General features: G+C 40.1%; 1 pseudogene; it reads left to right on the top strand.

The window, feature by feature from the left end:
• Positions 1-16,695: 16,695 nt before the first annotated feature.
• On the top strand, positions 16,696-17,072 carry LOC148043852 (small nuclear ribonucleoprotein Sm D1 pseudogene; annotated as a pseudogene).
• The last annotated feature ends 7,409 nt before the right edge of the window (positions 17,073-24,481 follow it).

Here is a 24,481-nt window from a genome sequence, read left to right on the forward strand (position 1 = left end):
GTTAAAACAAACGTTAATTCAAAGCATTTACTTTTTCGCGCGCTTAAAACAAACTCAAAGCATTAAAGAAACGTTATTTCACACTTTTTCGTGCGCTTTTCGCGCGCTTAAAACAAACTCAAAAGTCAACTACAGGCTAGGTGGAAAACAGATCAAAAATTGGCTTTGTAAAAGTTGAGGATAATTTGTTTAAACAAATAAGAGATCAAAGCTCAATGCATATAAAGAGGATATATAATGTACTAATACAGATGGATTCTGAAACGGAACTGATTAAGGATTGTATGATAAAATGGGCTCAGAATATCGAGGAACCAATAATGCTTGAAACATGGGAAAGAATCTGGGTAAGAAATGTGAAATTTACACAAGCACAAAACTTGAGAGAAAATTTTTATAAGATGTTTTATAGATGGCACCTAGATCCTAAAAAGCTTGCCTCTATGTATCCAAATGTTCAACCTAAATGTTGGAGATGTGGTTCTTGTGATGCTACATATTTTCATATATGGTGGACATGTCGTAATGTCAAGGCATTTTGGATAAAAATATGGTGGATCCTGCAAAACATCTTCAAAAGAAGGATAAAATTCACCCCCCAGTTGTTTTTACTGGGTATATGTATTGACTTTACAGTAGCAGAGACTAATTTGGTTCTGTACTTAATAACGGCAGCAAGACTCTTGGTGGCGCAGTATTGGAAGAAGAAAGATTTACCTACAATTCAAGAATGGACTTTGAAAGTTATGAACTTAGCCGAAATGGCCAAAATTTCAGCATATCTCAAAGAACATTCAAACGAGAGATATAAACGAGACTGGAAAAAATGGATTGATTACATAAAAAGTAAATATGGGACTAAGAAACTCCAGATAGCTTATGCTTAGTATCAGTAACAATTTAAATTGTTTAAAATTTGGGTAACAGTAAGAAGCTGAGTTCAATGTAGAGATATTTTAGACTGTGATTGTCCAAAAGTTATACCACGTATGGTCTTTGGGAAGTCGGGGGGAGGGAAGGGAGGTGGGGATTTAGGGGGAGGGGGGAGGGGGGAAATACAATATGTGTTAAATTCCATGATTGCATTTGTATACTGTGGCTTTTCAATGTTAGTGCGAAAATAGAACAAACCGAATATACTGGAAGGTAATAGAAATATACCGAAGGAAAGAGTCGAGTGAAAGAAGAAGGAGGGTGGAGAGGGTGAGAGAGAGGAGGAGGAGAAGGGAGGGAGGGAATGGATTAGAGGGAGTGATAGGGTTAGGGTTAGAAAGAAGGGGAGGGGAAGTAGGCGTAGAGGGGTGTGTGAGAAGGAAGAATGAAAGTTGGAGGGGGTTGAAAGAGGGTGTATGGTGGGCCAAGGTGGTATATTGGGTTTGTATTGTAGAGGGCATTTTCTATATAAGTGAGGGCCGTGTTTATTACTCAATGTTATATGCCCTGATTAAGCACAGTAAATATGTGATTGTATAGAATGAAAACATAATAAAATATATATATAAAAAAACAAAAAAAAAACCAAACTCAAAAGCATTACACAAACGTTAATTCAAAGCATTCACTTTTCGCGCTGCCGTTGTCGCGCTGATATCGACATGGTAATGTGGGCGCGCTAATGACGACGCGTACTTGTCGACGCGTATTTGTCGGCGCTCTTTTGTCTAGCGCGGTTTTGACGTGCCACGAATTAAACAGCTAAAGGCAGGGAAAGCACCGGGTACAGATGGTTTGACAGCGGCTTATTACAAAAATTTACAATTAGAAATGGTAGAAACCCTTAAGGAATTATTTAATAAAATACAAATGGAAGGGAAAGTACCCCCATCTTGGAAGACAGCTTTCATATCCCTGATACCTAAAGAAGATCAAGATCTTAGTCAACCAAAAAATTACAGACCTATATCATTACTTAATATAGACTATAAATTTTTTACAAAAATACTAGAAAATAGGTTAATGTTGGTTATTCAGCAATTGATTCATAATGATCAAACCGGTTTTATACAAGGGAGACAAATGAGAAGTAATGTTAGACAAATTCTTAATATACTTGAATACTTGGGAAAGAATAATCAAATCCCCACAGCGCTTATATTCTTAGATGCCAAGAAAGCCTTTGATCGAGTGAATTGGCAATTTTTAATGAAAACAACGTAAAAGATGCAAATAGGAGAATATTTTTTACAATCAATTCAAGCAATATATCAGGAACAAACAGCACAAATTATAGTCAATGGAAGTTTAACAGATTCATTTAAAATTGAGAAAGGTATGAGACAGGGTTGCCCCCTATTGCCATTATTGCTTATTATAACCCTGGAATTATTGTTGAATAAAATACTGGGGTCAGATGATTTACAGGGAATTAAGATTAGGCATCAAGAATATAGATTACGTGCATTTGTGGACGATTTGGCTATAACATTAACCCAACCAGAGGAATCTATCAAGGTTTTAATGAATATGATTAATCAATATGGCCAAGTATCTGGATTTAAAATAAACCTAGGAAAAACAAAGATGCTAGTTAAAAATATGAACATTAATCAAAGGGAAGACTTAGGAAAAATGACAGGGTGTGAAATAGTTAAAAAGGTTAAATATCTAGGAGTCTACATCTCAACCTCTAACGGGAAACTATATAAGTATAATTATGAGCCACTATGGCATAGTATACAGGCAGAGATGAATTGGGAAAAATTACGATTATCTTTGTTGGGAAGAAAAGCAGCAATGAAAATGAATGTCTTGCCTAAATTTCTATTTCTTTTTCAAATGATACCAATACTTTAAAAAGATGCAAATTTGCTAGAATGGCAGAAGGGTATTAACAAATTTGTTTGGGCAGGGAAGAAGCCGAGAATAAAACTTCAAATTATGCAAGATGTACGTGAGAGAGGAGGTTTAAAATTGCCAAATCTAAAACTATATTATGAAGCAGTAGTTTTATCACTAATCAGTGATTGGATTAACTCAACAGATGATAGAATACTTAATATCGAAGGGCATGATTTGGTATATGGTTGGCATGCCTATCTATTATATGACAAGAAGGTGGATAAGAATTTCAAAAGTCATATTTTAAGGAATGCTCTATTGCGGGTTTGGAAAAAATATCAACATAAACTAAACGATAAGATACCTATGTGGGCAATTCCCACACATGCAATAGAGAACATAAATATAGTACAAAAACAGGATGTAACCACATACAGACAGCTTCTCACTTTAGAAAGAGGTGTATTACAACTAAAACCCTTGAATGTACTAAAAGAGGAAAAGGTAATTCAAACATGGTTTCATTATGGGCAACTACAGGCCAGATGGAAAAAAGACCAAAAAATTGGTTTTACGCAAAATGAGGATAATTTACTAAAACAAATTAGGGATCAAAGTCAAATGCATATAAAAAAGTTATACAATGTATTAATAGAAATGGATTCGGAAACAGAATTAGTCAAAGACTGTATGATAAAGTGGGCACAAAATTTTGAAGAACCAATAATGTTGGATACATGGGAAAAGATATGGGTAAGAAATGTAAAATTCACACAAACCCAAAATTTAAGAGAGAACTTTTATAAGATGTTTTATAGATGGCATTTAGATCCTAAAAAACTGGGCTGTATATATCCGAATTTACAACCTAAATGCTGGAGATGTGATTGTGTTGATGCCACATATTACCATATATGATGGACTTGTAAAAAGGTTAAAGCATTTTGGATAAAAATAGGGTGGATTATGCAAAATGTTCTTTAAAAAAGGATAAAGTTTACCCCTCAGTTATTCCTGTTAGGCATAACTACTGATTGTACTGTTATAGAGACTAATTTGATTTTGCATTTAATAACGGCAGCAAGACTGTTGGTGGCGCAATACTGGAAGAGGAAGATTTGCCTACTATTCAAGAATGGACATTAAAAGTCACAAACTTAGCAGAGATAGCTAAAATATCAGCATATCTCAAGGACCACTCAAATGAGAAATATAAACTGGAGTGGAGAAGATGGATTGACTATATTCGAAATAAATACAAGACTAAGAAATTCCAGATAGTTTATGACTGAAGAAGCAAGGAATGATATAATCTGTTTAGAGTTAGCTTAACAAAAGAGGAGTTAAAGCTCAAATGAAAGATGATACTACCTTTTTTTTAAAGTTTATTTTAGAACATCTTTGTTAAAGATTTATACCTTGTATTTGTTCTGGGAAGTCAGGGGGGGGAAGGTTGGGGGAGTTGGGTTCAGGAGGGGAGGGTGGGGGAGGGGAGGTAAATATTTGTAAAAGCTTTTTTTTTCAAAAATTTTCAATTAAAAAACCTAATCTGTTCAGAAATTTCTTATTATATTAAGTATATTGGGTTGAGTTCTAGCCTAAAATCAGAGGATAAATCTGAAAAAACTAGCTTACATTTTCAACATCTTCATGTAACTATCATTTTAAAAAGAGTGTAGTAGATAATAGAGATTCATCTATAGTGCACAATGTTTAGACATTTGTATAATATGTCCTTTGGCATAATAAACAAGAAGCTATGTTTTGTAGTTTGATTTTCAACATCTTGTATAAATGGGCCCATTTTTAAGACACTAAACAAGGAAACAAGATAGAATCTTAACTTTTTGGCAAACTAAAGTGGACAGAGGCAAACATGTTTCATTCCATTTCCAAGGAAAACATTCTTCACTGAATTTAGATGAAATCAGGGTGGGCAATAAAATATTAAGAAGTATGAATGAGTAACTCAGAATGATAGCAACAGAAAGCAACAGAAAGAATTAAAAAATGATAGGCAGGCGTCGTGACAATACTCAATGTAGAGAAAAAGTGCTCTGCAAGATTGTTTACATGTGATCAATATTCAAACATCCTCTTCTCTGTTTGCCTGATAATACTATTTTTACTTTGCAGTTCAGGTTTTTTTTTGTTTTTTTGTTTTTGTTGTTGTTGTTGTTGTTTAAATCCCTCTTGGGCAACCTTGCCTTTGGCATCATATATCATTTTTTGGGCATTTCTCATTATTGGCAAACACATCTTTTTATAGACTTCCAAGGACAAAATGTAGCTAAGTGGGGGAATATGTACCACCTCCATCCTAATTCTTTATGCAGCCATCAGTGAAGTCATATTGGTAGATAAAGGCTCCTATAGGCTCTGTGTACGTGTGTGTGTGCTATGAAAACCTATTTAAGTACATGCCAACAATTAAAGAGGATCCAACATTTTATTGAAGCTAGAAAATTATATTGAGTCACTCTTGTTCAGAACAAAGAGCACCAGAGATTAGTCAACCAATTTTTTATCAAAGGCTATAGAAATTGAAGATAAATATATGTATACATCTGTTGACATTTATTTTACAACTGGTAAGTTTTGATAGGGGTACACAGGAATATGAGCATTCATGACCATAAAGATAATACTTTGTAATTCAAAGTGATAATTGCCTTGGAAAAGTGTCAGTCAACTCGATTGTTAGGCAAACATTGCAACCTTGCATTCCATTTTTAATAGAAAAGTTGTAAACATACACATCATCAATATCTGTGACAATATTGTAGTTTATGGAAACATATGGTGTGAATCAAGGCCATTCACTGATTAACAAGGTTGCAATTCCACGATATAGGTCATATATAGAAGGAAAACTCTTTAGCATTAACATTCTTGTGATCAGATACATTGACTTTTCAATTAAGTAGGTAAGCAAAGGCAAAGATAATCATGGGTTATCATTGACCTAGATATGAGCATATACAGAAAAATAAAAATTCCTCCCACTACTTTAACTTTTGCAGGGATTTTCATGATCAAAGCATAAAGTGCAAAATATGAATTTTCCATTTGTATTGCCACCCAAAAGTCCCTGTATGAAAAAAGAAAGCAAACACAATCTAACCACTATCCCATTACTACTCAATTCTATAGCCATCAATATATATACTGAAAAAAACTCCATAAAAGAAAAATGTTGCCAATAAAGTCTGGGCTGTCTTAATTTCATGCACTGTGAATTCAACAATTTCTTCATTTCTCATTTATTTCTCTAAAAGTAGCTTCATTTAAAAACAGGGAAACCACATTTCATGCTCCTCAGTTTCATTAACATTATACAAATGCTTCTACCAAAAGGAGACTTCTCTAATTAAACTATTGTAGCAGATAAAAACATTTAAAATGATGAATCTGAATGGAATCTGGCATTCCATATATTCTGTTGCATTTCTTTTCATTCTAGAATGTGATCTAAAACCATAAGCTAAAGATCTAAAACTAAACTATTCTGTCTTATCAATAACAGAATTTGACTATCTCACTTGTTTTAAAATTTTTGACAAAAGTCCTGGTGAAAATTGATCAATATTGTAAAAACTAAATTTTATGACAAATGAAAACCATAATTTGTTGACTAAGTGAAAGATGCACCAAATGCAGCCTCCATTTTAAATGAATTTGGTAAGTCAGACCTATCATAATTCAATAATTATGAATAACAGTATCTGGAGCTTTATGACATCTTGAAATAATTTTTTTCCAGAAATGAGAGTAAATGGTACTTATATCCTTAGGGGCAAGAAAATAAGTATTTTGACTGACACCTTCCAAGAAATGAAATTAATGATAATGATTATTCAAAGCACACACCCTTGGAACTGGCGTCCCCTTGGGTATATCCAGCCGAAACAGCTTCCATGGATCGCCGTATCCATTACAGTGGCGTCAAATTTCTATGGAAGTCGCCTATACCCACGATGGGTGAAGAGGCGTCAATCAACCAACCAACAGTAGAAAAGTGAAAAAGGCTGTATTAAATATTTTTTGTTGGTGATAGTGTTATCTAGCTTTCATTGTATGTTATATCTGGTTATACAAGAAAGTAATACAATCCTGATATACAGGTGAAACTCAAAACTGATATACAGGTGAAACTCGAAAAATTAGAATACCGTGCAAAAGTTCATTTATTTCAGTAATGCAACTTAAAAGATGAAACTAATATATGAGATAGACTCATTACAAGCAAAGCAAGATAGTTCAAGCCATGATTTGTCATAATCGTGATGATTATGGCATACAGCTAATGAAAACCCCAAATCCACCATCTCAGAAAATTAGAATATTACATGCAATCAATAAAACAAGAATTATACATAGAACAATATCGGACCTCTGAAAAGTATAAGCATGCATATGTACTCAGTACTTGGTTTGGGTCCCTTTTGCAGCAATTACTGCCTCAATGTGGCATGGCATGGAAGCTATCAGCCTGTGGCATTGCTGAGGTGTTATGGAAGACCAGGATGCTTCAATAGCGGCCTTCAGCTCTTCTGCATTGTTCGGTCTCATGTCTCTCATCTTTCTCTTGGCAATGCCCCATAGATTCTTTATGGGATTAAAGTCAGGCGAGTTTGCTGGCCAATCAAGCACAGTAATCCCACAGTCATTGAACCAGTTTTTGGTGCTGTTGGCAGAAGTTGTTCTCATCAGAAAAGAGTACTTTGGACCACTGAGCAACAGTACTTTGGACCACTGTGCTTCATTAAAACCAGGGTCAATGCAGCCAGGAGATTTTGGAACAGTTCATGCTTCCTTCCGCAGACAAGCTTTATGGGGACAAGCTTCATCCACCGCATTTGTACTCTGATACGGGCCCAGATAAACCCCCAAGTTACCTCAAGAGCCCCTCAGGGAGCGTGCCAGATGACTGCAAATAAATAGGAACCTTTCAAAGCCACCACCATCTCATCCTGACAGAATTAATCTTTCTATTGTTCCCATTACCCTACCAGAACCGATGAAGATTCTTGGATGAGAAGCAAAATGTCTTCTTCACCTTCATCAAGGAAAAAACATGATTTTTTTACCCCACTCCTACAACTCTTAAAAGGATAATATGCTGCTTTTTCCAAGTCAATTAACATTTAGGGCAAATGAAAATGGAAGATCAAAACGTCAATTGTTATAGGATGACCTCAGAAACCTTCCTGGTTTAGTATCCATCTAGTCATTCTTTTCAAAAGTAGAAAACTTCAAAAGTTTACACTTAAAAAAATCTCCTTCTTGTAATTACTTCTTGTCCTTTTCTATATCAGACCAATATTTCTTCTGATTTAAACCACAAAAACCTATATACACCCAGAAAAATCGAATTGTGTAGGCTTGTGATAAAGTAGATTGGTAGAAAACAATCCCAAATACAAAAGTCATTGAATGTACTCAAGTTATTGGAATTATTTACACTGAAACGATGCTCATTTTCTATTGCTATAGTTAGCTAAGAATCATTTTTCCTTTCAGGAAATTCACTTCCATTAAAAAATTATTGCAAAGTTTTCTGTTACTTTGCATGTTTTTTTAAAAGAAGACTCCTTTGAATCTAGTTTACTTTTAGATAGAGCTTCTAAGTTTTCTTGGCAACAGTATAGAAATGATTTGTCACTGCTATCTTTGATTTGTTTGGGGCTTTTCCAAATTTATGGATGCCCATAAATTCAACACCAAGTAGGTCATGCTGAAGATTTTCTTTTTAATTTAAGAATAGGAAAAAAATAAGAAATAAACATGGGTAGGTTTTGCCTCATATGTAAAAGTAAAAAGAAAATGATAAGCTTTTATATCATACATTTTACCTGCCATCAAAACACATTAAACAAGTGAGAATTTTATAGCAAAAAGCAGAACATCATGCCAAATACAATATTATGTGTAAATATAAATAATACTATATGTTATAAGAAGTTCTTCATTACATACAGTACATTCAATTCCTTGTGCTTTTTTATATTTTCATACTACTTAGACAAACAAAATAATAATCTTCCAATAGTAACACTGTCTTTTTTTTTGAGGTGATCCTTTAAGAGAAAATTAAAATTCAACTATAGCAAGGCTCCGCAGTCAGGAGTTGGGGGTTTTCAAGGGTTCAGGAGAACCTCTAGCTAAGATTCTGTGCAGTTTTGAGAACCCCCAAATCCCACTCCTGGCTGGCCCTGCCCCCTCCCCTCCTAGGAATCCCCACGCGGCCCGTTTTGATGCAGGTAAATGCAGGGCAGGGACATGCAGTCACTAGAGCAGTGATGGCGAACCTATGACACACGTGTCAGTGCTAATACGCGTAGCCATTTGGGGTGACACGCACAGGATTCATCCCTAAGGTGACCAGACGTTCCGCTGTTGGGACGCGATGCATCTGTAGCGGAGGAGTGGGATCCCGAGGGAGGCTGTTGCAGAAGGGCGAAATCTGAGATTTCTTCGCTTCTGCGGCAGGATAACATTTGTTCTTTAGAGGAAGCGGGGGGAGAGACCACTACAGTTGCATTTCTTTTCTTGCTGGGGATTTAGAAGTCTTATGTTCACTTTTATTCCCGGGGAAAAAAAAAAACCTGAGCCTCCGCCGTTGTCCAACCCTCGCGTTTCCTGGCAAGAAATCCATCCCCCATTATGACGAGGTACGCCGGCTTTCGATTGGTAAGGCATCCTCGGCATCCCCTGGGTGATCTCCGGGCCCCCGGCTTCCCCATCTCCTCTCCTATGGGGAGAGGTGCATCATAATGTTGTAAGCCGCCCGGAGTTACCTGTGTGTGAGGTGGGCTGCCCTATGCATTTGTGTTTGTGTGCTGGAGAGAGAGTGAAAAAGAGAGGGAGAATTATATTAATTAGAAGCGGTGGTGGCGGACGTCGGCAGCGACTGTAACAACTGCTCGGGCGAGGTGCGGAGGAAGAACGGAAGGTCCCTCCCGCCTGCGACGACGGCTCCAGCCATGGACGAGCAGGCTGGCCCCAACAACAACGCACTGCTCTTGCCGCCATCTCCGGATGGGAAGCAACCACGCCTGTGCGGCCCCTGTGCTGCGGTGGGAAGCGAGTCTGCAAGGCGTGGTTGCTTCCCACCCGAAGGTGGCAGCAAGAGCAGCACGTTGTTGTTGTTGTTGAAGAAGACGCAGGGGGCCAGCCTGCTCGTCCATGGCTGGAGCCGTCATCGCGGGCGGGAGGGACCTTCCGTTCTTCCTCCGCACCTCGCCCGCGCGGTCGTTACAGTCGCTGCTGACGTCTGCCACCGCCGCTTCCCTCGTCCGTCTCGATTGCTGGAAGCAGTAACAAATGGCGCGTCTGCTCCGCTGTCAGCGCCTTGACAGCCACCCCAGCCGGCGGCTACCGGGCCTCGCTGGAGTCAATTGCAAAACCGCGTTCAGCGCTTTGAGGACCTGAGGCATCTTGGGAAATGCAGTTCCCTATCGGAAAGAATGGAGTAGCTGCGAATTTGTAACAACAGAAGATAATAACTTGGTGCTTCGCAGGTTACGAAAATCTCAAGTTTGATTTGCACACTGTTTTTTAAAAGTTAGATAAAGAAATTATGCTGTGAAAGCGACTAGAAAGCCTCCCCTCCCCTTCCTGTGTGCGAGAAAGGGAAGGAGAGGAAGGAAGGAGGGAGGGGGGAAGGAAAAGAAGAAGGGAGGGGGGAGAAGATGGAAGGAGAAAAGATGGATGGAAGGAGAAAGAATGGGAGGAGAAGGAGGAAGATGGAAGAAAAAAAGAAGAAAAAGAAGAAGGGAGGGAGAAAAGAGGGAAGGAGGTAGGAAGAAAAGGGGAAGAGAGGGAAAGAGCAGAAAGACAAAGAGGATGAAGTTGATAGGCAAGAGGAAAGAGGAAGGAAGGAAAAAAGAAAAAGGGAGGGAGAGAGGAAAGAAGAAAAGATGGAACTAGAAAGGAAAGAAGGGAGGGAGGGAGGAAAGGGGAAGACAGGGAAAGAGCAGAAAGACAGAGAAGGTGAAGGTAGATAGGCAGAAGGAAGGAAGAAGGAAGAAATAGGGAAGGAGGGAAGGAGGAAGGAACAGAAGCGAAGAGGAAGAGAGAAATGGAAAGAGCAGAAAGACAGAGAAGGTAGATAGGCAAAAGAAATGAAGCTGAAAGAATGGAAGGAGGAAGGAAGAGAAAAGGAGGAAGGGAGTGAGTGAGGAAAGAAGAGAGGATGGAAGGAGAAAGGAAGGAAGAGAGGGAAAGAGCAGAAGACAGATAAGGTGAAGGTAGATAAGCAAGAGGAATGAAGGAAGAAGTGAGGAGTCTCGAGGAGGGGGAAAACATTTAGTGACCAGAGTTACAATGGCATTGAAAAAAGTGACTGATGAACAAAGAAGTTACTAAGCAGGTATGTTAAATAATTTGTTTTTGGTTTATTAAATACAATTATATTGCAATTATATATTTTTGTAGTTTAAACTATAAATTGCGCAAAATTATGTTTTTGTCGAAGTGACACACAACGCGAGTTATGCTCGATTTTTTGCCGATTTTTGACACACCACGCCAAAAAGGTTGCCCATCACTGCACTAGAGGCAAGGGAGGCGGGGCCTCACCAGTGTCCTCAGGGAAAGGAAAGAATTTAAAATATTTTTTTTAAAATAATTAAAGCTAGGGTAGTTGCTACCAGATTTCAAGTCACAGTGGCTTGGTGTCTGCTTAGTGCTAACCAAAGCAGGAGGCGAGAGAACTCGGGTCCTCCTTTGCATAAGGAATTTTTCGCCTTTTAAAGTTAAGAAAGAATTAAAAAGAAAAAGGCAATGCCGAAGTGCCGGCTTGCCTTCCGGGTGTCCCGGATCTATCTGAGATGCTTCTCGCCACCGTCGCGCTCCACCGCCTTGCCCCCCCCCGCCTCCTCCGATGAACAATCCTGCTGCCCTGGCCTGCAGCCAGCCCAGCACCGAGCGGGGACGAGGAGGAGGAGGAGGAGGAGGAGGAGGAGGAGGAGGAGGAGGAGGAGGAGGAGGAGGAGGAGGAGGAGGAGGAGGAGGAGGAGGAGAGCAGTGAGTCCAGGCAGGGAGCAGGTCAGGCGGGGGGGTGGGCTGGCTGGCTGCAGGCCGGGGCAGCAGGATTGTTTGTTGGAGGAGGCGGGCCAGGAACTGGAGAAGCCGGCGGATCACTCAGAAGCCACGCCGCGCCCTTTCCATGGAGGCTCCAGTCCGAGCCTCCAGAGCCCGGGGAGGGCAAAAATTCCCCCCCTGCCATGGTGGAGAAAGCTGACTAGGCCACACCCAGCATGGTCACGCCTACCCAGCAACTGGGCAGAGAACCCCTTTCTAAAAATTTTGAAGCCCACCCCTATCTGCACTATTTCAACCCCTACTATTTCAACATATTGAGGAGTTGCCTGTTTGATTCCATTTGTTTAGGTATTTTTGGTGATTTCCTTAAAGAAAGAAATAAGTTGTGCTGAGAATATCAGAAGAGAGAAACTGACTTCTTACTTCAATTCTACAGCAATTGTCCTACTCAAAATTAGAACTAGCCAGATAAATACATGGTCAGGAATATACAGTTCTCTCTCTCTCTCCATATGTTGTAGATGCATAATTTGTAGAAGTAAAACCAAATGCAGAAATCAGAAAGGCAGTTTTTGGTTCAAGTATAATTGCTCTCAAATTACATTCATAGTACTATCTGTGAATGCTTATACAGAATTGCCTAATTATACTTGCTGAATTTTATCCTCAATTTGTGCATAGAATTGCAGTTTTGTGGCACAATCTATGTGGACTGATCTCAGAGCATGCCTCAATGAGTGCAATGAGATTTTCTTCTGAGAAAATATGCACCTGGTTGCACTGCTACTAAATCGATTTAAAGAAACAGTTAATAAGGATGTCACACAATAAATTAATGAAGAATAAATTAATGAAGGATAGGAAGTTAATGCAGATAAAACTATGGGCTGATTTACATGAACAAAAGACAAGCAGAATGTTACCTGCTTTTTAAAAAAAGAGAAAACTGTTCTGTCCCCCCTTCACGGCTCTTAACAAACGCAGGCAGACAAAACTTAAAAGGAAGTCTTTCTTTATCAGTTCTCAGTTCAAACTGGCTTTAAGCCCAAAAAAATAACATAAATACAAGTCTTTGACCAGATAACGTAATGAAAACAAATCTTTCTTATGGCAACTCAATTTGAAGAAAACGAAAGCAAAACACTTCTTCCCAAAGTCTCTACGAATCAGGGTTACAGACAAACAGAACACTTATCCAAGTGAATCTTACATAAACCACGACTGATGATCAAACAATGTTGTACAAACCAAGGCACGCACGAAGGAACGTTGACTCCAGCGACTAGGGCGTGGCAGCATCCGTCCTTTTATCCCCAAACTTCTTCTAACCAGCCCCAACTGCATAATGAATCTTGTATCCCAAAAAGACTCACAGCAGACATCTGCTGAGTCACAACAGAAAACTAACATAATGTATGGCAACAATTTAAATAAAATTCTATTTTATAAGTTTTGCTTGGCAACAATTTTCACATCAATGTCATGATGTTCCAATGTCTGGAGGATTCAATGAAATAGCAAAGTTATATACCATCTAGCATAGTAACACCCAGCACAAATTTGAAACAATAACATTTATCAACAGTTTGAAAGAACATTTTTAGAAGTCACTAACAAAATCATTTTGAAAATGTGCTAATTAAGATTTATTCTATTCTATTTTATTCTATTCTACTCTGTTTTAGTATAGTTTGTTTTAGTATAGCAATATTCAATCCTTGGATGAATACTAAACCAGGAAGGTTTCTGAGATCATCCTACAACAATTGACCTTTTGATCTTCCAGTTTGATGTGCCCTAAATGTTAATTGACTTGGAAAAAGCAGCATATTATCCTTTTAAGAGTTGTAGGAGTGGGGTAAGGAAAAAAAAGAAAAGAAACTGATCTGAACATGCCAAAATCAGCATCAAAGCTCTGTTAAATCATAGTGCAGTGGAGCTAGAAATTAGAATCAAGAAAGGGGAGTTAAAGCGCTCCAGTGACATCTACAGGCAGTCTAACTGGAGAAACTAGCTCTACATTCTAAAATATCAATCCTGCATACAACATGCATACTTTCTGATTTACAGAATTCACATTTCTAATAATACCATCTCCAAATAGAAACTAATACACAGTAGCTTGAAATGTAACTGCATACAATATATAGGACATTTTCAATATCCTCACATCATATTGTTTTAGATGTTCATAAGAAAGAGAAGGATTAATAGTGATAATGTTTGTAACCTTTCCAACTAAATCTAATATTCAACCTTCTGCTGTGCAATACATAAACTGAAAGAATTTCTATATTCTGATATGCTACAATATTCAATTTAATATGAAACACAAAGTACTGAACTATTTAATAAGACATTGCATTAGGCCAATTTTAGATTCATATTACTATTGTAATAACAAACTATTATAACAATATGATCAATACAGGTGATGTTAATTGTCAAAACATTTTAAGACAATGACTGCATGGTCTCATTATTTATCACTTAAAGGTTGCAATGTCAAGCAGCATTTCAATGTGCAAAAGAATAATTGCAATCCATAGAGCCTTTACAGGTAAAACTCAAAAAATTAGAATATCGTGCAAAAGTTCATTTATTTCAGTAATGCAACTTAAAAGGTGAAAATAATATATGAGATAGATTCATTACATGCAAAGCAAGATAGTTCAAGCCATGATTTGTCATAATTGTGATGATTATGCTTACAGCTCATGAAAACCCCAAATCCACAATCTCAGAAAATTAGAATATTGTGAAAAGGTGCAATATTCTAGGATCAAAGTGTCCTACTCTAATCAGCTAATTAAGCCATAGTATCTGTAAAGGGTTCCTGACCCTTTAAATGATCTCTCAATTTGGTTCAATAGGAATCACAATCATGGCAAAGACTGGTGACTGACAGTTGTGCAGAAAACCATCATTGACATCCTCCATAAGGAGGGAAAGCCTCAAAAGGTAATTGCAAAAGAAGTTGGATGTTCCCAAAGTGCTGTATCAAAGCACATTAATAGAAAGCTATGTGGAAGGGAAAAGCGTGGAAGAAAAGGGTTTACAAGCAGCAGCCTGGAGAGGATTGTTAGGAAAAGGCCATTCAAAAGTGTTGGGGACTTTCACAAGGAGTGGACTGAGGCTGGAGTCAGTGCATCAAGAGCCACCACACACAGACGGATCCTGGACATGGGCTTCAAATGTCGTACTCCTCTTGTCAAGCTGCTCCTGAACAACAAACAACGTCAGAAATTTGCCTGGGCTAAAGAAAAACAGATCTGGTCTGTTGCTCAGTGGTCCAAAGTTCTCTTTTCTGATGAGAGCAACTTTTGCATCTCATTTGGAAATTAAGGACCCAGAGTATGGAGGAAGAATGGAGAGGCACACACTGCAAGATGCTTGAAGTCCAGTGTGAAGTTTCCACAGTCTGTGTTGATTGGGGGAGCCATGTCATCTGTTGGTGTTGGTCCACTGTGCTTCATTAAGTCCAGGGTCAATGCAGCCATCTACCAGGAGATTTTGGAACACTTCATGCATCCTTCCGCAGATGAGCTTTATGGGGATGCTGACTTCATTTTCCAGCAGGATTTGGAACCTGCCCACACTGCCAAAAGCACCAAAACCTGGTTCAATGACTGTGGGATTACTGTGCTAGATCTGCTAGCAAACTTCCCTGACCTGAACCCCATAGAGAATCTATGGGGCATTGCCAAGAGAAAGATGAGAGTCATGAGACCGAACAATGCAGAAGAGCTGAAGGTTGCTATTGAAGCATCCTGGTCTTCCATGACACCTCAGCAGTGCCACAAGCTGATAGCTTCCATGCCACACCACATTGAGGCAGTAATTGCTGCAAAGGGGCCCAAACCAAGTATTGAGTACATATGCATGCTTATACTTTTCAGAGATCCAATATTGTTCTATGTACAATCCTTGTTTTATTGATTGGATGTAATATTCTAATTTTCTGAGATTGTGGATTTGGGGTTTTCATGAGCTGTAAACCATAATCATCACAATTATGACAAATCACGGCTTGAACTATCTTGCTTTGCTTGTAATGAGTCTATCTCATATATTAGTTTCACCTTTTAAGTTGCATTATTGAAATAAATGAACTTTTGCACGGAATTCTGATTTTTCAAGTTTCAACTGTATATAAGATATATAAGAAGAAGTGACAACCTTTAAATACATTAAATGACTATTTTGTAATTGCATTTTTCTATTTTTTATTTCTTCTGGAGAGAGAGGGCAGGGGGAGAGAGAGAGAGAGAGAATGAATTCATGGTTGAATAGCATTATGGTTAGAGCACCTCCTTTGATGCAGTGGACTAGAGTTCAAATGTCAACTGACACCAGAAGTGGGTTGCTGCCAGTTTGGCCTGGATCAGCCGAACCAGTAGTAGTGGTGGCAGGAGGCTCCACCCACCCACCTGAATGTTTCTGTGCATGCGCACGGGAGCGCACCGGAACTGGTAGTTAAAAAATTAGAACCTACCTCTGGCTGACACCTACCTTATCAGTCCTTGGTCAAAGACCTTCCCTCAAAGCTTCACTGCTTATCTCAAATATTAGAGTGATATGAACTAGGACATTCATGCCAACTTAGACATTAGTTAGATTAATAAGATCCTTATCACATATTGAGGAACTAGGACAATTTGACAATAAATGAGCTATTAGAATAAATTTAAAGCTGGATAAGGCAAGAAAATCTGGATTTGATTGAATGCTACAACAATAATAGACGTAATGAGAGAGATGTATGAAACTATGGATGGACAGAAGACCTGCATGCACAATAACTGAAAAAGCAATAATTACTGCTTTAAACATTTCAACATAGTGAATAAGAAAGCTGTTCTCCTGCCCCTGTTGCCTTTCCGCCATGAAACTTGTGCAATTTCTTATGAAACTTAGTCATGAAACTGTCATCATTGAACTGAAAAATGGGACTCAGGTACATGGAACCATTGCAGGAGTGGATGTCAGCATGAATACCCATCTTAAAGCTGTAAAGATGACTTTGAAGAATAGAGAACCTGTCCGGTTGGAGACATTGAGCATTCGAGGCAATAATATCAGATATTTTATTCTGCCAGACAGTTTACCTCTTGATACTTTGCTGGTAGATGTTGAACCAAAAGTCAAATCCCCAAAAAAGGGAAGGAGTTGCAGGTAGAGGACGTGAAAGAGGAAGAGGGCGTGGAAGAGGGCGTGGAAGAGGAAGAGGAGGTCCAAGACGATAATTTCTTTGTATTTGTTATTTTAAAAAGCCCCAAACAAGTGGGTTTTTTAACAGGTTTTATATCAGTTTTAATAAACAAATGTAGAAAATGTGGGGGGCGGGGAGAAAGCTGTTCTCACAACTTGAAATAGATTAACTATATATTAGAAGACACTAGAACAACTGGATATACATCCAAATCTGAAGATGTAAAATCACTATCACCCCTTCTATTACAGAAAAAAGCAGCTGTTGATTATGGATAAAGATTATGGATAAACTAAACTACAGTCATCCCAGCTGACTTAAGGCTAGTGGAGATCAAATAGAGATCAAGTGGCATCAAGTGCAGCATATTCAAGGTGCTTGTTGTCACCTTTAAAGCACTTCATGGCTTTGGACCAGGTTATAAGAGGGATCACCTCTTCCTGATCACATCTACTTGACCCATCAGAGCAGGGAAGCAGGGAATGTTGAGTGTTCCATGCCCGAGGAAGATATACCTAGTGGGATGCAGAAGAAGGGCCTTCTCCATGGTGGCTCCCTCTCTCTAGAACATCATTCCCTCAGATATTAGAATGGGCCCCACTCTAATACTCTTCCGGAAGGCACTGAAGACCTGTTTCTGCCAGTAGGCCTGGAGAACCCAGAGTGGGATGGAGCCCATTAAATGGCTCCTGTGATCTGTTGTTGCCAGTGCAGGAGGTGAAAGATGGGAGGTGATTTTGTTATATTGTACTATATTAATTTATTTGATTCTTTTTGTTAGTTTTTATTGTTTTAAATGTGGTTTTATATTCTGTAAGCTGTCTTGAGTTGCCATGGGCGAATAGGCAGCAATATAAATTCAATAAATAAATAAATATACTACATGATTGCACTATCCCCATTGCTATTCTGCATATGCTTGAACCCCTTCAGTCACTTAATCATAAAGACTAAATATGGGTACAAGTTCAACAGTGGAACTAATACCAAGCATCTTATCTGTATGGATGACATCAGGCTGTATGCTAAGATTGAATGAGACATTAATTGACTGAGCCACCTGACACAGATGTACAGTGAGGACTTTGGGTTGCCATTTGGACTGCAGAGATATAGATGAATGGTAGTAAACTGAAATTAAAAAGTAAAGCAAAAAAGGAAGGTAGTTAAGAGTCAAATTAGCAGCAATTTTCATGGCAGACATACAGGTCAGTTACAAATAACTTAGCATCTCATAATCACATGGGAACTATGATGAAAAGACAAGGAGCACTGTACCATCCAAGTACCTCCAAAGGATAGAACAAGTCATGAAAAGATAGCTTAATGGAAAGAAGAGCCATACCATCAACATTTGTGTCTTGCCAGTCATCAGATATCCTGTAGGTATAATGAATTGGCCAAAGGAGGACATATATATGTATATGTATATATATATATATATATATATATATGTTTTTATTTGTGCTGATAAATAAATAAAGGAAGACTAGTATAGATCTATTTCAAGCTATTTAGCTCTCATCAGCTAGCCATACCCTTACTGGGATGAGAGCTAAATAGCTTGAAATACATCTATACTAGTCTCCCTTTATTTATTTATCAGCACAAATACAACAAAATGTAACAAAAAGGCAACAGTAAAAATATTGGGTTTCTGCCTGGATGGTCTCTTTTGACGAGCCGAAGGACAGAGAATGGGAGTAGTGATCTTCCTCCCATATTTGAGCATACCGGGAGTTGATTGTTAAGCTAGTTGTACCTAAGTGGCAAAGCTCATTAAGGATTAAATTATTAAGAATTAATATTTAATATAGTGTTGATATATATGACATTTAATAATCTAATGTAGTTATAGAGGAAATTTAGTGGCAGGAACTACACATACATTATTGTTATTACTTATGATGTAATTCAATGATTATAAAGACTTTTATCAAGATTTGTGGGACATATGGTAAATGTTCAGGATATACTTTTTAGTAGAAGAAATGTAATGTTTTGCCATTTGGCAACAAGATATTTGTGAAAGTACATAAATGCATTTTTGCTCAGACTTGATTAAATACCTGGCACTAATTATTCCTTTGAAAATACCTTGTATGGTAGATATTAATATTTCAAACTGTATAGCACTGAAAAATAGGCATAGTAAGAAGTAGATGAAAATAGCTGGGAATTGGGAAGAAAAATATATGTAGCAAAAATTACTATGGTTTCAAGATACACACACACAGACACACACACAGAGAAACTAAAATAGTAGGTATCTTAATTGTAGTAAACAATGTTTGTGTCAGGCCTGCAGCGGTTCCTTTAAGAATCTTTGGTCTGCCACACTCTTATTAAGGGGAGGATTTAGCAAAGGATAGAATGTGTTGTTTTTAAAATAAGAAATTCTTTCCTAGAAGCTCAAGGTCATCTTTTGTCTTCCAAACCTGAACACCTGGACGGAAGCAGTTAGGTGTGGACGCCAGCGTGGAAGAAGAAGATTGGACCATGTGATGGACTGTGGGTGTGGGGGCAAGATCATGAACTTTTAACTGGGTGGGATTCTGATGTAACTTCCAGAGTCGGAATCGCATAGCTCTATGCCAACATGTCTGCTTTATTAAATTGGAACTTTAAGCATAGTTTTGGCTTCGACTCTGATTTAATTTTACATGATATTTGGAAAGCTTACATCATTCCGACTCTCCTCTAAGATAAATTATCAGCATCCCAAGCTGGGAAGCTGTCAGGGATACTGAATCCCAGTTCTGACCCAACCCTGGGCAGTACAAAAATTCAGTGAAGATGAAGAAAGCTAATAATGACAGCTCAATTAATTTGGTCGAGACTCAAGAGGTGCCTCTTAAGGAATTGATAGAAGCTGCAGAGATTAGGGAAGGGGGCCTGGCGAAAGGAATTCCAGGAGGAGACATCAAGATTTATGACTTCTAAGGAATGCCTGCCAGAAGAAGAAGGGGTTGCCAGGGAACCTTCAACAGATGACTGGATAATTACCAGAAGAACTGATGAATGGAGAACTCACGCAGTCATTCTCTAATGGGCCTCCCAGACCATTTCCTATGGCTAAACGTGAGTAGGAAATCTCTGCCAAGTGGAGCGGAGACGTGGGCTCCCTCCATACAGTAGCTAATGAATCAACCCACACCTTTGTGGCTGCATTGATGTCTAGAGCAGTCACATCAGCACCCCTCCCTCCTACTGGAGTGCAACCAGACCCCCTCCAATTAGGGGAAGTCAATCCAGCTGGCAGAAAGAGGCCTGGAACACATACACCTCCCCATAACAGCAAAGGGATGACTCCGAACCCATGATTCAAACAAACCAAGGGTGGGCATTCATCCCGGGTCATGGATGGGCTCAATGTCAATGGACGCCTACCTCTTCCAGCAGATGGCGCCTTCCCAGATAACTGCTCCTGGGCAAACCCAGAGAATGGGACCGCCACCAGGTCCAGCCCCCCGCCCAGCAATGCCTCCCCAGGCTTTTGCTCAAACGATGGGTGTGGGTCAATGGAGGGGCTTACCAACCCCAGCAGCAAACCAACAAGCTGCCCCTGTTTAACCACCAGCGGCCCCTCCTCCCACACCCCCACAGTTCCGTGCAACATTTGATGGGTCCCCAGATAAGCTGGCTTATTTCCTGAATTGAGTATGGGCGTACGTTGATCAAGTGGGGCCTCAATACCTATCTGATCGAGAGTTGATCCAAGAGATAGCAGAAGGGATGAATGAAAAGGAGGCTGCGCAGTGGATAGCGGAGCTCCACGAGGAAGCAGCTCCTGAGCTGGATGATATAAATGGGTTCATCCAACTGATGCATGCCAGGTTTAGCGATGTGGCCCAAAATGTGGATGCTGAAGACCAGATCCACGAATTGCAACAGGCTGGTCGTCCCGTGAAGGAATTAGTTTGGGAGATCCGGAGAATAGCTGGGAGATTACGCTATTGGCCAGAAAGACTCTTGGTCTACACATTCAAAAAAGCTTTAGATCCCAAACTTAAAGAAGCTTGTGCTGTAAGGGGGATCCTGGAACATCTCCAAGATTGGTATACCGCTGCAATCATACTAGACCATGAGATTAACACCTATCGAAAGCCTGGTACCGGAACCCCTGCCAAAAAGCCTTTGGGCCAATGTATGCAGAGGCAGCGAGCTGAGAGGCCTCTACCAACCCCCCGTGGGGCCTACATAAAATGCTACAGATGCGGTCAGATGGGCCACAGAGCAATAGAATGCCTGGCTCCAGCTCCTGTTCCACAACAGTGCCAACCACCTGCCAGCGCAATGAAGAAAAAACCAAAAAAAGCCACCCGAAAAGAGCCGCTTACTACAGCAGCCAATGGAGGCGGAGAACCCTGCTATTGAAGAAGCCCCTGGGGCCTCAGAGGAGGAGGATGAAAATGCTGAAGACGACCCAATGGTGAGTGCACCTATTCCCTCCTTTACCATAAAATCCCAACTCCAAGTACCCAGAACAGGGGTAGAAGGGGAAGTTGGGGCGATCATAGACACTGGCTGCACCAGATGCTTAATCAGCATGTCAATAGTGGAGCAGCTAGGTATACGCACAAGACCCCTAACCCACCCTATTCAGTTCGAGCAAGTAGATGGAACCCTAATTGGGGGCGCCCCGGCCACAAAGATCACTGAATTAGTGAAGTTGAAGATAGGCCGACACTATGAGTTCGTCAGATTGTAGCCCCAAAAATGCAGAAGTCAATTATCTTGGGACTTGCATGGTTGGACAAGTGGGCACCAACTATCAAGTGGGAGGACGGTGTTAGAAAATTAATCATTGACTTTGGGCCATTACCATACGTGGAGCCTAAAGGCCACCCAGGAACAATTAGAACCAACAGCCCAAACCATCCAGAACCTGCAGCCCCGCAGCAGACACCAAACCTCCGGGGATCCAACGAGTGCCAAAGGTCTACTGGGACTTGGCGGGTATGTTCAGTGAGGAAGATGGAGACTACCTTCCACCTCACCACCCCACAGACTGTGCGATAGACTTTAAACTAGGGGTAACCTTACCAAAACCAAAAATGTACTCTATGACTCCTAAGGAGATGACTGAAGTACATCAACACCAATATAAAAAGGGGTTTTATTGAACCAGCCAAGTCGAAGATAGCTGTCCCCGTGCACTTCAGAGAAAAGAAAGATGGTGGAGTTCGCCTCTGTGTAGATCTGTGAGCTTTGAATTCAGTGTGCGAAAAGAACACCTATCCCCTCCCCCTCATGAAGGATATGTTGAACCACTTGGCTAAAGGCAAAATCTTCACCAAGCTGGACTTGAGAGAGGCATATTACCGCATACAAATCCGGAAAGGGGATGAGTGGAAAACTGCATTTAACACTCCCCTGGGAAGCTTCCAGGTCAAAATCATGCCTTTTGGACTACAAGGAGCACCCGCAGTCTTCATGCAGTACATAAATGAGGTGTTACATGACCACCTGTACTGCGGAGTACTCATTTATTTGGATGACATCTTGCTTTTCTCTGAGACCTTAGAAGAACATGTAAAACTGGTGCGTCAAGTTCTGAAAAAACTTCTAGATGCCAAGCTGTACGCCAAGTTGTCAAAGTGTGAATTCCACAAGACCTCGGATCTCCAACGAAGGAGTAGAAATGGATCCAGAAAAAGTAAAAGTGGTGTTGGATTGGAAACCTCCCAGTACTCGCAAACAACTGCAAAGCTTTCTTGGATTTGCAAATTTTTATAGGCAGTTCATCACAACTTTCACTGAAATTGCTCTACCATTAACTGAGTTACTAAAGATGGGTCCTTCCCCAAACAAAGCCAAAAGCTAACCAACCTCTAAGGTGGACGATGGACTGTCAAAAAGCCTTTGAGAAATTAAAACGGCTCTTTCCCCAAGAGCCCATCTTGCAACATCCCGACCCAGAATGATCTTTTATAATCCAGATGGATGCCAGTGATGTAGCAATAGCCTCAGTACTACTACAAAAAAGTAAAGAAGGCCACCTCTTGCTTTGTGCTTATATCTCCAAGAAACTCACCCCTATTGAAAGAAGGTGGCCCATTTGGGAGAAAGAGGCATTCGCAATCAGGTGGAGCATGCTCACCTGGAGACATCTTCTAGAAGGGGGCGATATACCATTCGAGGTCTGGACTGATCATAAAAACCTCGAAGCACTTTTAGCTCATTGGAGGTTATCCTCTAAGCAAGTTCGCTGGGCACAATACTTCCAAAGGTTCAAATTCGAAATTAAACATATCCCAGCAGGAAAGAACTTGTTAGCAGATGCTCTGTCGAAGAAACCACAATATGACAGTAAGAAGGAAGAAGTTGTCCATCCCATCATATCTCCCTCTCACCAAAAAGGAGCTCTAGTCACCACTCAGATCCAAGATAAGTTGACGACCAAGCTGAAGGCAGCTCTCCAGACAGACCCGTGGTTCAACAACAACAAGGACATTTTAACAGTGAGCGAGGGCTTAGCCTGGAAATGGTCCAAGCTATACGTTCCTGCAGAGATGAGACTGCAAGTGCTACAGCAGAGCCATGATGCGAAACTAGGAGGCCACTTCGGATTCCTCAAAACACTCCACCTCACCAGACGTCAATTTTGGTGGCCAAAGATGAAATTGGAGGTGGAAGATTATGTCAAAAGCTGTGCTACTTGTGCCACAATGAAAACCCAGCCGGGAAAAACCCCTGGACTACTACAACGAGTGACCAGCCCCAGCAGACTGTGGGAAGAGATTGCCATGGATTTTATCGTTGAGCTTCCAAACAGCGGCGGTAATAGAGTAATCTGGACAGTTATTGATTTGTTTTCCAACAAGCGCATTTCATCACTTGCTCGGGGTTGCCATCCGCAAAGAAATTATCAAAAATGTTTGTGAAACACATTTATCACCTACACGTGGTGCCAAAAAGGGTCCTTTCAGATCGTGGAGTTCAGTTCACCGCTAAGTTCTGGAGAGAGTTCCTCAAATCAATTGGGTCCATGCAGGGGCTCAGCTCAGCATTTCATCCCAGCACCAATGGCGCAGCAGAGAGGGCCAATGCAATGGTGGAACAATAACTCTGGTGTTAGGTGGACTATCAGCAAGACAACTGGTCAGACTTACTACCCTTCGCTGAAGTGGCATACAACAATGCGATCCACAGCAGTACCGGTTTAACTCCATTCCAAATTACCAGTGGCATGGAGTTCATTCACATGCCTGAGCTACCAAAAGAACCTCCCTCCTCCATGTCTCTGAATGAATGGATGGACACACAGAAGAAGGGATGGGAAAATACGAAGAAGGCTCTAACCAATGCAGCAGAAGCCTATAAGAAGCAAGCCGATAAACATCGTTCCCTCCAACCCCTCTTTAGGGTGGGGGACAAAGTTTTTTTATCTACAAAATACATAAGATTGAGGATGCCTAGTAAAAAACTGTGGTGGCCCGG

The sequence above is a fragment of the Thamnophis sirtalis genome, unplaced genomic scaffold (assembly GCF_051295495.1).
Source record: "Thamnophis sirtalis isolate CommonGarterSnake01/CBP01778 unplaced genomic scaffold, rThaSir2_p1.2 scaffold_10, whole genome shotgun sequence".
In the NCBI taxonomy this organism is placed as follows: Eukaryota; Metazoa; Chordata; class Lepidosauria; order Squamata; family Natricidae; genus Thamnophis; species Thamnophis sirtalis.